Source organism: Oncorhynchus masou, chromosome 3, assembly GCF_036934945.1.
Source record: "Oncorhynchus masou masou isolate Uvic2021 chromosome 3, UVic_Omas_1.1, whole genome shotgun sequence".
Lineage (NCBI taxonomy): Eukaryota > Metazoa > Chordata > Actinopteri > Salmoniformes > Salmonidae > Oncorhynchus > Oncorhynchus masou.
This window is the reverse complement of record NC_088214.1, coordinates 47,468,070-47,479,605: the sequence shown is the minus strand read 5'-3', so window position 1 is coordinate 47,479,605 and position 11,536 is coordinate 47,468,070.

Genomic DNA, 11,536 nt, shown 5'->3' with positions numbered 1-11,536 from the left:
GTACCTGTTGAACCGATTGTCTTGCTGCATAAATTGTAGTATCATCTGCAAATATAGTAGCTTGAGTTTCAACCAAGGCATAGTGAAGGTCGTTGGTGTATATTAAGTAGAGAAGTGGCCCAAGGCAGCTGCCCTGCGGTATTCCACAGTTTAACACATTAGGGGAAGAAAATGAACCATTGATATAGGTGGACTGTTTCCTGTCAGTTAGATATGACTGTACCCAATTCAATGCTACCTCCTTAAAACCATAATGCATTAATTTTGTCAAAATAATTTCATGATCCACTAAATCAAATGCTGCACTGAAATCTAAAAATAGTACACCTACAAACCTGCCATTATCCATAGCATTGAGCCACTGGTCAGTCATGTCAACCAATGCAGTGGTAGTGGAATGTTTTTTGCGATACGCATGCTGATTGGCTGTAATCAGATCATTCTTTTCCATATACTCCCACATTTGTCTACTCACAATACCCTCCAATATCTTACTGAGTGTAGGGTGTAGACTAATTGGTCGACTATTGGCAGGAGTAATGGGTTCTTTGCAGTCTTTCGGAATAGGACACAGTTTCGCATGCTTCCATACATTTGCAAACAACCCCTTTTCCAGTGACCAATTAAATATGTATCTCAGTGGAACTGCAATTTGGGGAGCAGCACAGCGAAGCAAAAAATTGTCCATAAGACCATAGCCTGTAGATTTACCATCAGGTAATGACTTCAATAGGTTTAACACCTCCTCCACTGACACCGTTTGTAGACTAAAAGAGCAGTTCTTATTGCTCATAATATGATCATCAAATTGTTTGGAAGAATTTATGTCCACATTGTTGCTTAGTAATTTAATTTTCTGTGTAAAAAAATCTGCAAAATGATTGGCAATATCAACTGGTTTTGTTATTATTCTCCCGTCAACCTCCACACTACATGGGCATGATGAGATAGATGTACCAAGTAAGCCCTTAACTGTGTTCCTTACCTTTTTAGAATCATTTTTACAATCAGTAAAAGCATTGCTGTAAAATAACTTTTTTTCCCTTCAATTCAAGTTAACTGTATAATTATGTAATGTTCTATAATTCTGTTCATCAATTTGTAATTTTGACATGGCTGCTAAGACTTTTGCCATATTTCTTTGAGAAAAAGCTTCACCCAGTTCATCATCAATCCACGGAGATGGACGGGCACCAACTGTTCTCTTTCTTATAGGGGCATGATAGTCCATTACCTCAGTGAGCAAATCAATAAAACATTCTGTGTGATTTAAATCATCCTCCAGATAAATCAGCTCCCAGGGTACAGCAGCTAAATCATTTAGAAATAACTCATGATTAATTGTTTGAACATTTATTTTGACCACAATCCTAGGGGGTTTCTTTGGAACCTTGGTGTTCATGGTTATGGTCACAATATTATGGTCTGTCCAGCCCACTGGCATTGATCTGGCTTTTAAGTATTGCAATGGTATATTACAGAAAATCAGATCAATGCATGTGTCTGAACGATGACCCAACTTAATTGAAGATCTAGCAGTATCATTAACCATTTGTTTCAAACCACAGTTCTTAGCATATCTCATCAATTTTGTTCTATTTGAATTATTGTGATCATTCCAATTTATATTAAAATCCCCCAAGATAAAAACATCTCTGTTGGTATCTGTGGCCTGGTCAAACCCAGTACATAAGTCATCCCAGATAGGACACCTTAGAGCTAGGAGGTCTATACACACATCCTACCAATATGGGTGCCTGGTGAGGCAGATGTACTTGAGCCCATAGTGCCTCTATTTGACCTACATTAAGGTCATCCCTCCTCTTAAAAGGTATATGATTCTGAATATACAGTGCAACACCCCCACCATTCCTGTTCCTGTCCCTTCTCAGTAGACTATATCCTTGAATGTTCATTTGCCCATCATTTACAGATGCATCTAAATGCATTTTGTTCAAAGCCAAAATATGAATATTATTTATGTTGACCAAGTTAAAAACCTCATGAATTTTGTTAGGAAGGCTACATACATTAACCTGAGCTATATGCAGCCCTTTCCTTATCAAGTGGAGATAAATATAGCATGTATTTCTTATAGATTAAGTTGTCATGATACACTGCAACACACAAACTCAGTTTTAAACATTAAATTAAAATAACCAGGGAGTTACTCTAGAGTCCTGATACAGTTGCCCGTTGATATAAAGTTTATCCATCACCATGGAGACTCGTTGATTCAGGCAACGCTTTTCCTTCATGATGGGATATAGTTTTTTTCTCCTTTCATTGATCTCAGTGGGGAAGTGATCATTCATTCCAAAATCAGTGTTTCTGAGTTCTCTCCCCATGTTCTTCATCATTTCCTTTTGCTCAAAACATCAATAATAGCCCGTGGCCTATTTCCAGAGGCCTTACCTATTCTATGGACTCTGGAGAAAGTGGCATTGCGCACAACATCAGTGGGCAGTTTTAATGGAGTTGACATAAAGTCTCGGACTGTGTCCTCACAGCCTCTGCTGTTGTCATTCTCCAGGATCCCTGAGAATATTAGATTGTTCCGCATTGATCGACACTGTACATCAAGCAATTATTCTTTAAGTTGTTTGTTCTCCCTTTGCACTACCTCCACCTTGCTATGAATAGAGTCTACAGTACCTTTCAGCGCAGTGTTCTCTTTCCTTAGATCATCAATCTGACATTGGCTGAATTCGAGACTGGCACATAATGCATTGATGTCCTCTCGTAATATATCCAAGATATCAAGTTTGGCAAGCCTCTCATTGATGGATTTTAACAAGTCAACATCCATATCCGTAAACCTCTCCCCACTCACCACACGCGCCCTCTTACTAGGGGATGGTTTGGTTCCATCGTTGATACCTATTGGCCAACCTGGTTTTGTTTTGTTTTGTTGATTGGGTTGGTTGTCCTTGACAATGCTTGAATCCTCCGAAACCAGCGACATGTTTCTTTGAGTTTGTAAGTATCCCTCGTCAATGAATCGTTCAAGCTCTTCAATTCTGAATCATCCAGTGTGTTTACAGAATTAAGCACACAAACAAACTGTTCAGCTCGTTCAGTCCTTAGCTTATTGATGAGCATCATTCATGATTAACGGCGCTACGCATCAAAAAAGACTGAGACAAAAATCGACAACTCTCCGGACAAAATCAAAATGGACCGCTGAGTCAGATGACCATCCCAATCACAAAATATTAGAAAATAAATACGGGTTTTCTGCAAAATTCAGAATATTGTGAGAGCAAACTGAAAAAAATGACAGGATTAAAGTAACTAGCAGGCTGGTGATGTAACTAGCAGGCTGGTGATGATGACAGGGTTAACAGAGTTGTGGTCGGATTTACCAAATGGAGGGCAAGGGAGAACTTTGTACGCATCTCTGTGTGTGGAGTACAGGTGATGTATAATTTGTTTCCCTCTGGTTGCACATTTAACATGTTGATGGTAATTTGGTAGAACTGATTTAAGTTTCCCTGCATTAAAATCTCCAGCCACTAGGAGATTTTCACTAGGAGATTTTCCGTTGGTAGGATATTCGTGATCGTACCTCGTCTAGTATTGAATCTTAACCTTTTCCGGGTCCTGATCAGGCATCCGGGTCTTTGTGCTCTGTACCTGCATCGCTTCTTCGGGCAAATAACGGGGATGTCGGGCCTGTTGGGTGTTTGGAGAATGTCTTGTGTGTCTTGCTTGTTGTAGAAAAAAACCTTTATCTAATCAAAGGTGAGTGATTGCTGTCCTGATATCCAGATGCTTTGTTTTGCCGTAAGATACGGTTGCAGAAACATTATGTACAAAATACGTTTTTTTTTTAAAACGTGAAAAACCCCCACATAATAGCACCATTGGTTGGGCGCCCGTAAAACCGCTGCCATTTCTTCTGGCAACATTTTGTAGGATCATCCACAAGCTATACAGAGGGTGCTCTTGCAAGCAAATAGCAGAGACCTGAGGACATTGTCCAACCTGGAACTGAGACAGACCAGATACAACTTCAATTAGTACGGAGGTGTGAAGTGAGAGGTGTCGAAGACTTTGAGCCCAAAAAATGGTAAGAGTCTCTCACAGCCTACCCCAAACAAATCCAGAGGCCTTTGAAGCCCTCTCTCGCTGTTCAAAGATGATCCACTGGCATTTCATACAAGAAATCTGCCTCCAGAAATAGAAGCTTCTCCCAAGTGGGTGTGACACCTACTCCCATTGCCTGCTGCACTGCTGCTTGGATTCCACCTTGTCTGGTACAGGTACCCCCACCACACTCCCCCCTCTCTCCCAAGCTTTCGCTCACCTCCAGCACATACTCATTGTTGGGGCGAGTGACTCTGAACTAGCCGCAAGCCGTTATAGATTTTTTCTTGTGCATTTTGCTACTTGTGACCAACCGGCTCAAATCAGTCTTATGTAGCAAAATCTGAAATTGTGTTTTTTACATTGGATAAAAGTAGAGACTCAGAGCTACAAAATTGCATATCATACTCTGCAATATGAGAGTATGCAGAGAGTTGAAAATTGATATGCTTGTAAACTCACTTTTGAGAAAAGGGCCATGTTTTGGCCACTGCAGTTATCACAATTCAGGTCCACACGTGTTTCCCCAACTGCGGTTGAAGGCCGAGCAATTGCCGTACCAGGCAGTGATGCAACCAGTCAGGATACTCTCGATGTTGCAGCTGTAGAACCTTTTGTTGTGGTATTCCTTCCCAGCAGACACCAAACAAGACACACTTGAGAGGAGTTAAAAAGTAGATGAGACATTGCTGCATAAGGTCAGGATAGTGCACCTGCAAACAACAAAATAACATTAAGATAAATTACAATTAACTGTCTCACCGTTGTCAGTCTTTACACAGCTCAGTGAAAGGTATTTACCTGCCTTCTATATGAACTCAGCAAAAAAAGAAATGCTCCCTTTTTTAGAACCCTGTCTTTCAAAGATAATTCGTAAAAATCCAAAAACTTCACAGATCTTCATTGTAAAGGGTTTAAACACCGTTTCCCATGCTTGTTCAATGAACCATAAACAATTAATGAACATGCACCTGTGGAACAGTCGTTAGGACACCAACAGCTTACAGACGGTAGGCAATTAAGGTCACAGTTATGAAAACTTAGGACACTAATGAGGCCTTTCTACTGACAATGAAACATGTCAAAAGAAAGATGCCCATGGTCCCTGCTCATCATGCCTTAGGCATGCTGCAAGGAGGCATGAGAACTGCAGATGTGACCAGGGCAATAAATTGCAATGACCGTACTGTGAGATGCCTAGGACAGCACTACAGTGAGACAGGACGGACAGCTGATCGTCCTCGCAGTGGCAGACGACGTGTAACAATACCTGCACAGGATTGGTACATCCGACCATCACACCTGCGGGACAGGTACAGGATGGCAACAACAACTGCCCGAGTTACACCAGGAATGCACAATACCTCCATCAGTGCTTAGACTGTCCGCAATAGGCTGAGAGGCTGGACTGAGGGCTTGTAGGCCTGTTGTAAAGCAGTTCTTCACCAGACATCACTGGCAACAAGTCGCCTATGGGCACAATCCCACTGTCACTGGACCAGACAGGACTGAAAAAAAGGGGAAAAAGTGATCTTCACTGACGAGTCGCAGTTTTGTCTCACCAGGGGTGATGGTCGGATATGAGTTTATCGTCGAAGGAATGAGTGCTACACCAAGGCCTGTACTCTGGAGCGGGATCGATTTAGAGGTGGAGGGTCCGTCATGGACTGGGGCGGTGTGTCACAGCATCATCAGACTGAGCTTGTTGTCATTGCAGGCAATCTCAATGCTGTGCGTTACAGGAAGACATCCTCCTCCCTCATGTTGTACCCTCCCTGCAGGCTCATCCTGACATGACAATGCCACCAGCCATACTGCTCATTCTGTGTGTGATTTCATGCAAGACAGGTATGTCAGTGTCCTACCATGGCAAGTGAAGAGCCTGGATCTCAATCCCATTGAGCACGTCTGGGACCTGTTAGATCGTAGGGTAAGGGCTAGGGCCATTCCCCCAGAAATGTCTGGGAACTTGCAGGTGCCTTTGTGGAAGAGTGAAGTAACATCTCACAGCAAGAACTGGCAAATTTGGTGCAGTCCATGAGGAGGAGATGCACTGCAGTACTTAATGCAGCTGGTGGCCACACCAGATACTGACTGTTACTTTTGATTTTGACCCCCTATTTGTTCAGGGACACATTATTCCATTTCTGTTAGTCACATGTCTGTGTTATGTCTCAGTTGTTGAATCTTGTTATGTTCATATAAATATTTACCATGTTCAGTTTGCTAAAAATAAACGCAGTTGAGAGTGAAAGGACATTTCTTTTTTTGCTGAGTTATATACATATATATATATATATTTATTTATATTTGAGTGTATATCTATCTATCCATCTATGTCCTTAATCAGTGTAAAGGAGGAAATGTTGCTTACTTGTTGAGCAAAATCAAAATGGTAATCCATCCTGATGTCTTGCTTGCTGGTTCAGTAAGGTCCCCCAGAGACAACTGCAGGTCTTGACAGGTGGTCTTGCAGTCAGCAAACATCTTCTGGTAGACAGACAGCTCACTCTGAACAAGCAGGAGATTCTGTTCTTGCTTCTTCAGTTTGGCTGATTTAACAACTTCTGTCAGATTGGCAGATCTGAAGACCTGATAATTGTTCCTCTGGCACTGCCAGCACAGGTCTGTCCTGAGGTCTGTCCTGGGCTTAGTGCTTGAGATGTGGGGCAGCAATTTTCTCCACAAATTCCTGAAGGAAGACAGCCTGACTACACCTACCTGTGGAAAATACATAAAAAATGTGAGAGCAATAAAAGTAGTGCCAATCATGTTAGAGGTCAATTAAATAATTAAAACATGTTAATGCTTTACATACCAAGTGTTGTCATCGATTCCTTGTAGAGACGCCATACTGCTGCTTTTGTCACATGAGATGGCAGCAGCTTTCCACCAAAGTGTTTGTGTCCTGGGTGGCATCCTGGCAATACTATTGCATTATCCTCTGCGTAGTTGTTGATGAAGTTCACCACTCGCTGCAAGTCCTCATGCTTCAGGGGTAACTTGTGATTTGGCCAACGCTCTTTCTGATGGGAGGCATTATACCATTCTCCTTGTATGACTGGTGGAGGAGAGTCAGGCATGTTGTACTGATGCTGAAAGACAAATTCCAAATACACATATTTTAGCATTATTATACAATAGATGCGAAATGGCATTCTGAGATAACATCACTACACACATTTCATACACGTAATGTTAGCTAGCTAGCCAGCCATCGAATGTTAGCTAACATTAGCTAGCTAACAGCAAGCTTTAACTTGGGGTCTTTTGTTTAGACATGTAGCTAGCTAGCTAGCCAGCTAAACAATGAATTATAATCCCAATCCATAGATTACTAACAATACAAAGCGATTGTCATAGCTAGCTAAAATTAAATTGAACCAAATGGGTTCAATGGGTTCCAAATGGGTTCAATGTTAGCTAGTTAGCTAGCCAACATTAGGCTATAACTAGCAAGGTGAAATGGCATTCCAAGAAAACATCACTAACATTAAACACTGTTCATACACATAACTTAGTGTTAGCTAGCAAGCCAGCAATCAAGCCTCAGCTAATGTTAGCTAGCTAACAGCAAGCTTTAACCTGGGGTCTTTTGTTTAGACATGTAACGTTAATGTTAGCTGGCTAGCTAAACAATTAACTATAATCCCAATCCATAGACTACTAGCAAAACATACCGATCGTCATAGCTAGCACAAGTTAACCAAATAGGTTCAATGTTAGCAAGCAAGCCAGCCATCGGACGTCAGCTGGCTAGCTAACAGCAAGCTGTAACTTGCAATGAAAACAACTTTCGGACAAAATAAGAAATGTATAATATATTAAACTGTTGCTTGACTCTTACCTGTATACATAGATGAAAGCTTCATGGCAGACTGCAACCCCTTTCACTAGATAAGACGTCCAGTGTTGTTTCCGTTTTGTTTGCACAACTTGCTTGGCCTGTTGTGTCAAGTCACTGGTTCACACTGACCGTGTGCAATGCCATAAGAATCATCACATCTTTCTCCCTCTCTGTCATGGATGCCATTAGTTTGAAGATGTAATCCGGAGACGTGTTTTATGCAACAGCCTTCTGTGTTCTCTTTTCGACTCCTTCCGTATTTACAATCAAAAGCCAGAATTCTATTAATCTCCTTATCATACTCTGCTTCTACCAGACATTCCACTGATTTCAAAACTTAGTCAACTTCTTCCATGACAGCAACACTGTTGATCACCGTTTCTTCCCCATCGCTGTCATCACAAGACTCTACAATATCTTTACCTAAATCAGGGATTTCCTCATAGTCTGATTCATTTTCAGAGTCAGAGAGAGTCAACATGCCACGATTGTCCTCTAGATAGTCCATCACAACTTTTTCCCACTGACCTTATTTGATAGTGCCTGATAAATTCAGGGCAGCAATGTTATTGAGAGCAGTCGCAACATATTTACAGTTCTCCATGGCTAACGCTATATCTTTCAAACAAACTGCAGTAGAAAGGATTATCTACGAGTAACAAGCAGGTCACTTTATGGACACAAGGTGCTACACCGCAGACCAATCTGAATCATCTCTCAGCATGTCCAGCCTACTCTTTATCTCAGCTAATCATGGCTAGCGGGAAGGTTCCTGACTTTTTCTTTGGCTAAACCAACTAGGCTGGTAATTTCACAACTTTATTCGTATTTACAGATGGCATAAAAGTTTGTTATTAAGGCACATGAAAGTTCACATGTCTGAGAAGGCATTTCTGCCAAAAAAAAGCATTTTGATAAAAAAAAGTTTTACGTTGAAACGGTTCTCCTTTGAAGTTGTGAATTGCAACATATGCCTAGTTACCTGAAACAGGTCACATTTGGCTATTTGCCTAATGACTCCTGCATGCTTTGTGGACTATGAACTTTCTTGTTTACCCAACCGTGGGACAGACCATGTAAGTCCCCACACTCGGGACTCTGACTCTCTATTGGTTACACAGACTCTTGGCCTCCCATCCAATTCTAGCCACCTCTTGCCGGCTTTGTATTCATGTTACCTGATGAAATTGCTGTATAATATGATCTTGTTGCCATCTAATGCACATTCAAATGTCATAAATCAACACTGCAGAGCTTTCCCTTTCCTCTGCCGTACCTTGATTGTATTACTGTAGATGATATCTGGAAATGTGCATGTACACCCATCTACTGTTACTAGCCCCAATTCTGACTTGATATCTGCTTCACTGATTTCTGCTCTTGTAAAAGCCTGGGTTTTCTGAATGTTAACACTAGAAGCGGATTACCTAAAATGGATCAATTGAAAGTGTGGGTTCACAGCTCAAATTCAGATGTGTGTTTTACTGAGATGTGGTTAAGGAATAGTGTTTTGAATAATGATGTTAACCTTTCTGGTTATAACCTTTTTCGGCAAGACAGATCTTCCAAAGGTTGGGGAGTGGCAATATTTACCAAGGATCACCTTCAGTGCTCGGTTGTCTCCACCAGGTCTGTCCCCAAGCAATTTGAATTGCTGGTTTTAAGAATTGAACTTTCAAATAGCTCTTTGTTGACTGTTGCTGGGTGCTATCGTCCTCCATCAGCACCGGCCTGTACCCTACCTGCCCTAAGCGCTCTCCTGGCCCCTTACACTAAGTTTGAATTTGTCCTGCTAAGTGACCTAAACTGGGACATGCTTAAACCACCTGACCAAGTCCTAAGCAATGGGACTCCCTAAATCTTTCTTAGATTATTAACAAGGTATGACTCCAAACACAGAGAGAAGGCTACTCTCCTCTATGTTATCCTCACAAATAATCCTGATAGGTATCAGTCTGGTGTTTTCTGTAATGACCTTAGTGCTCACTGTTTTACAGCCTGTGTTCGTAATGGCTGCTCAGTGAAACTACCTCTCCTGATGTCATAGATGCTTGCAAAAACACTTTAATGAGCAAGCCTTCCTTCATGACCTGGCCTCTGTAAATTGGTATAGAATCAGCTTGATCCCCTCGGTTGAAGACGCTTGGACCTTCTTTTTTGATATTTTCAATGGTATTGTTAACAAACACACCTCCATAAAGAAAATGGGAATTAAAAACAGGTTTAGCCCCTGGTTCGACCATGATCTTGCAGAGTTACTCCATCTCAAGAATTGCATTTGGCAAAAGGCTCGGCACACGCATACTCAGACTGACTGGCTCTCGTTCAGGGAAATGAGGAGGCCAACGTTAGTTACTTTAAGGAGCAGCTCTCTCTCTCTCTCTCTCTAACCCCAAGAAGTTCTGGAAAATGGTTAAAGACCTGGAGAATAAACCCTCCTCCTCACAGCTGTTCATGTCCCTTAATGTTAAGGATGTGGTTGTTACTGACAAGAAGCACATGGCTGAGCTCTTTAATCACCACTTCATTCAGTCAAGATTCCTATTTGACTCAGCCATGCCTCCTTGCCCGTCCAACATTTCCTCATCTCCCACCTGCGTGATCATATGAGACCAGCCACCTGGACAGCTAATTAAACGGTTTCTGTCTGTATTAAAGCCCTGTTGTGGGGAACAACTAATTCTGATTGGCTGGGCGGGGCTCCCAAGTGGGTGGCCTATGGCTGCGCCCTTGCCCAGTCATGTGAAGTCCATAGATTAGCGCCTAATGAATTTATTTAAATTACTGATTTGTTTATATGAACTGTAACTCAGTAAAATCGTTTGTATTTTTGTTGGGTATATTTGACTTTTGTCCCAGTCACTTTAGACCAATAGACCATAGTAGCCCCACTCAGCGCCGCTGGCAGGCTGTCGGTGACATCAATGACAGAACAACAACAACACAAGCGTTCATGTTCCATGGCGAGCCAAGTCAGAAAGGGGAGGCAATACGGGCACACCTGGTAGCCAAATTGAGGACATTTGTCATGCAGTGAGATTTGACTGGATACAACGGATTCGGTTCAATCAGTTCAGTTCAGTCAGTCATCCTGATGAGCCCTTCCTCGCTAGCTAATTTACGCTTGTGGCTAGAAACGCCAGCAAGAATTTAAAACTTGTCTGCCGAAGTTGGGAGTGTTCAGAATCATCCAGATTTTATCGGAGTAATTGGTCATCTTTTTTTTAACCACAATGTAATGTTAAACATTAAGGCCTTAGTTATACCCAAATTTTTATCGCTGACAATCACGACAATAAATATGATTTAGCTGTCACCCTGGCCTTGTGCCGGGTGTAGATTTACACTACACGTCACTGAGCCTATCACATTAAACAACCATGTATCCTGTCTTGCCAATGCAGTGGGGTGTGTCACACTTTAGAAGATTCTTCACTTGGTTGTGAAGATTATTGATACCATGCTGTCTCGCAAAAACAATGATGTGATGATATGATTAGATTGTTAACGTAGCTAAAACAAGCTCTGTCTCAAAGCAGCCTCAAACGTTTTCAGTCAGACATTCACGCTTGCTATATATAGAGTTGAAATATCTAGCCA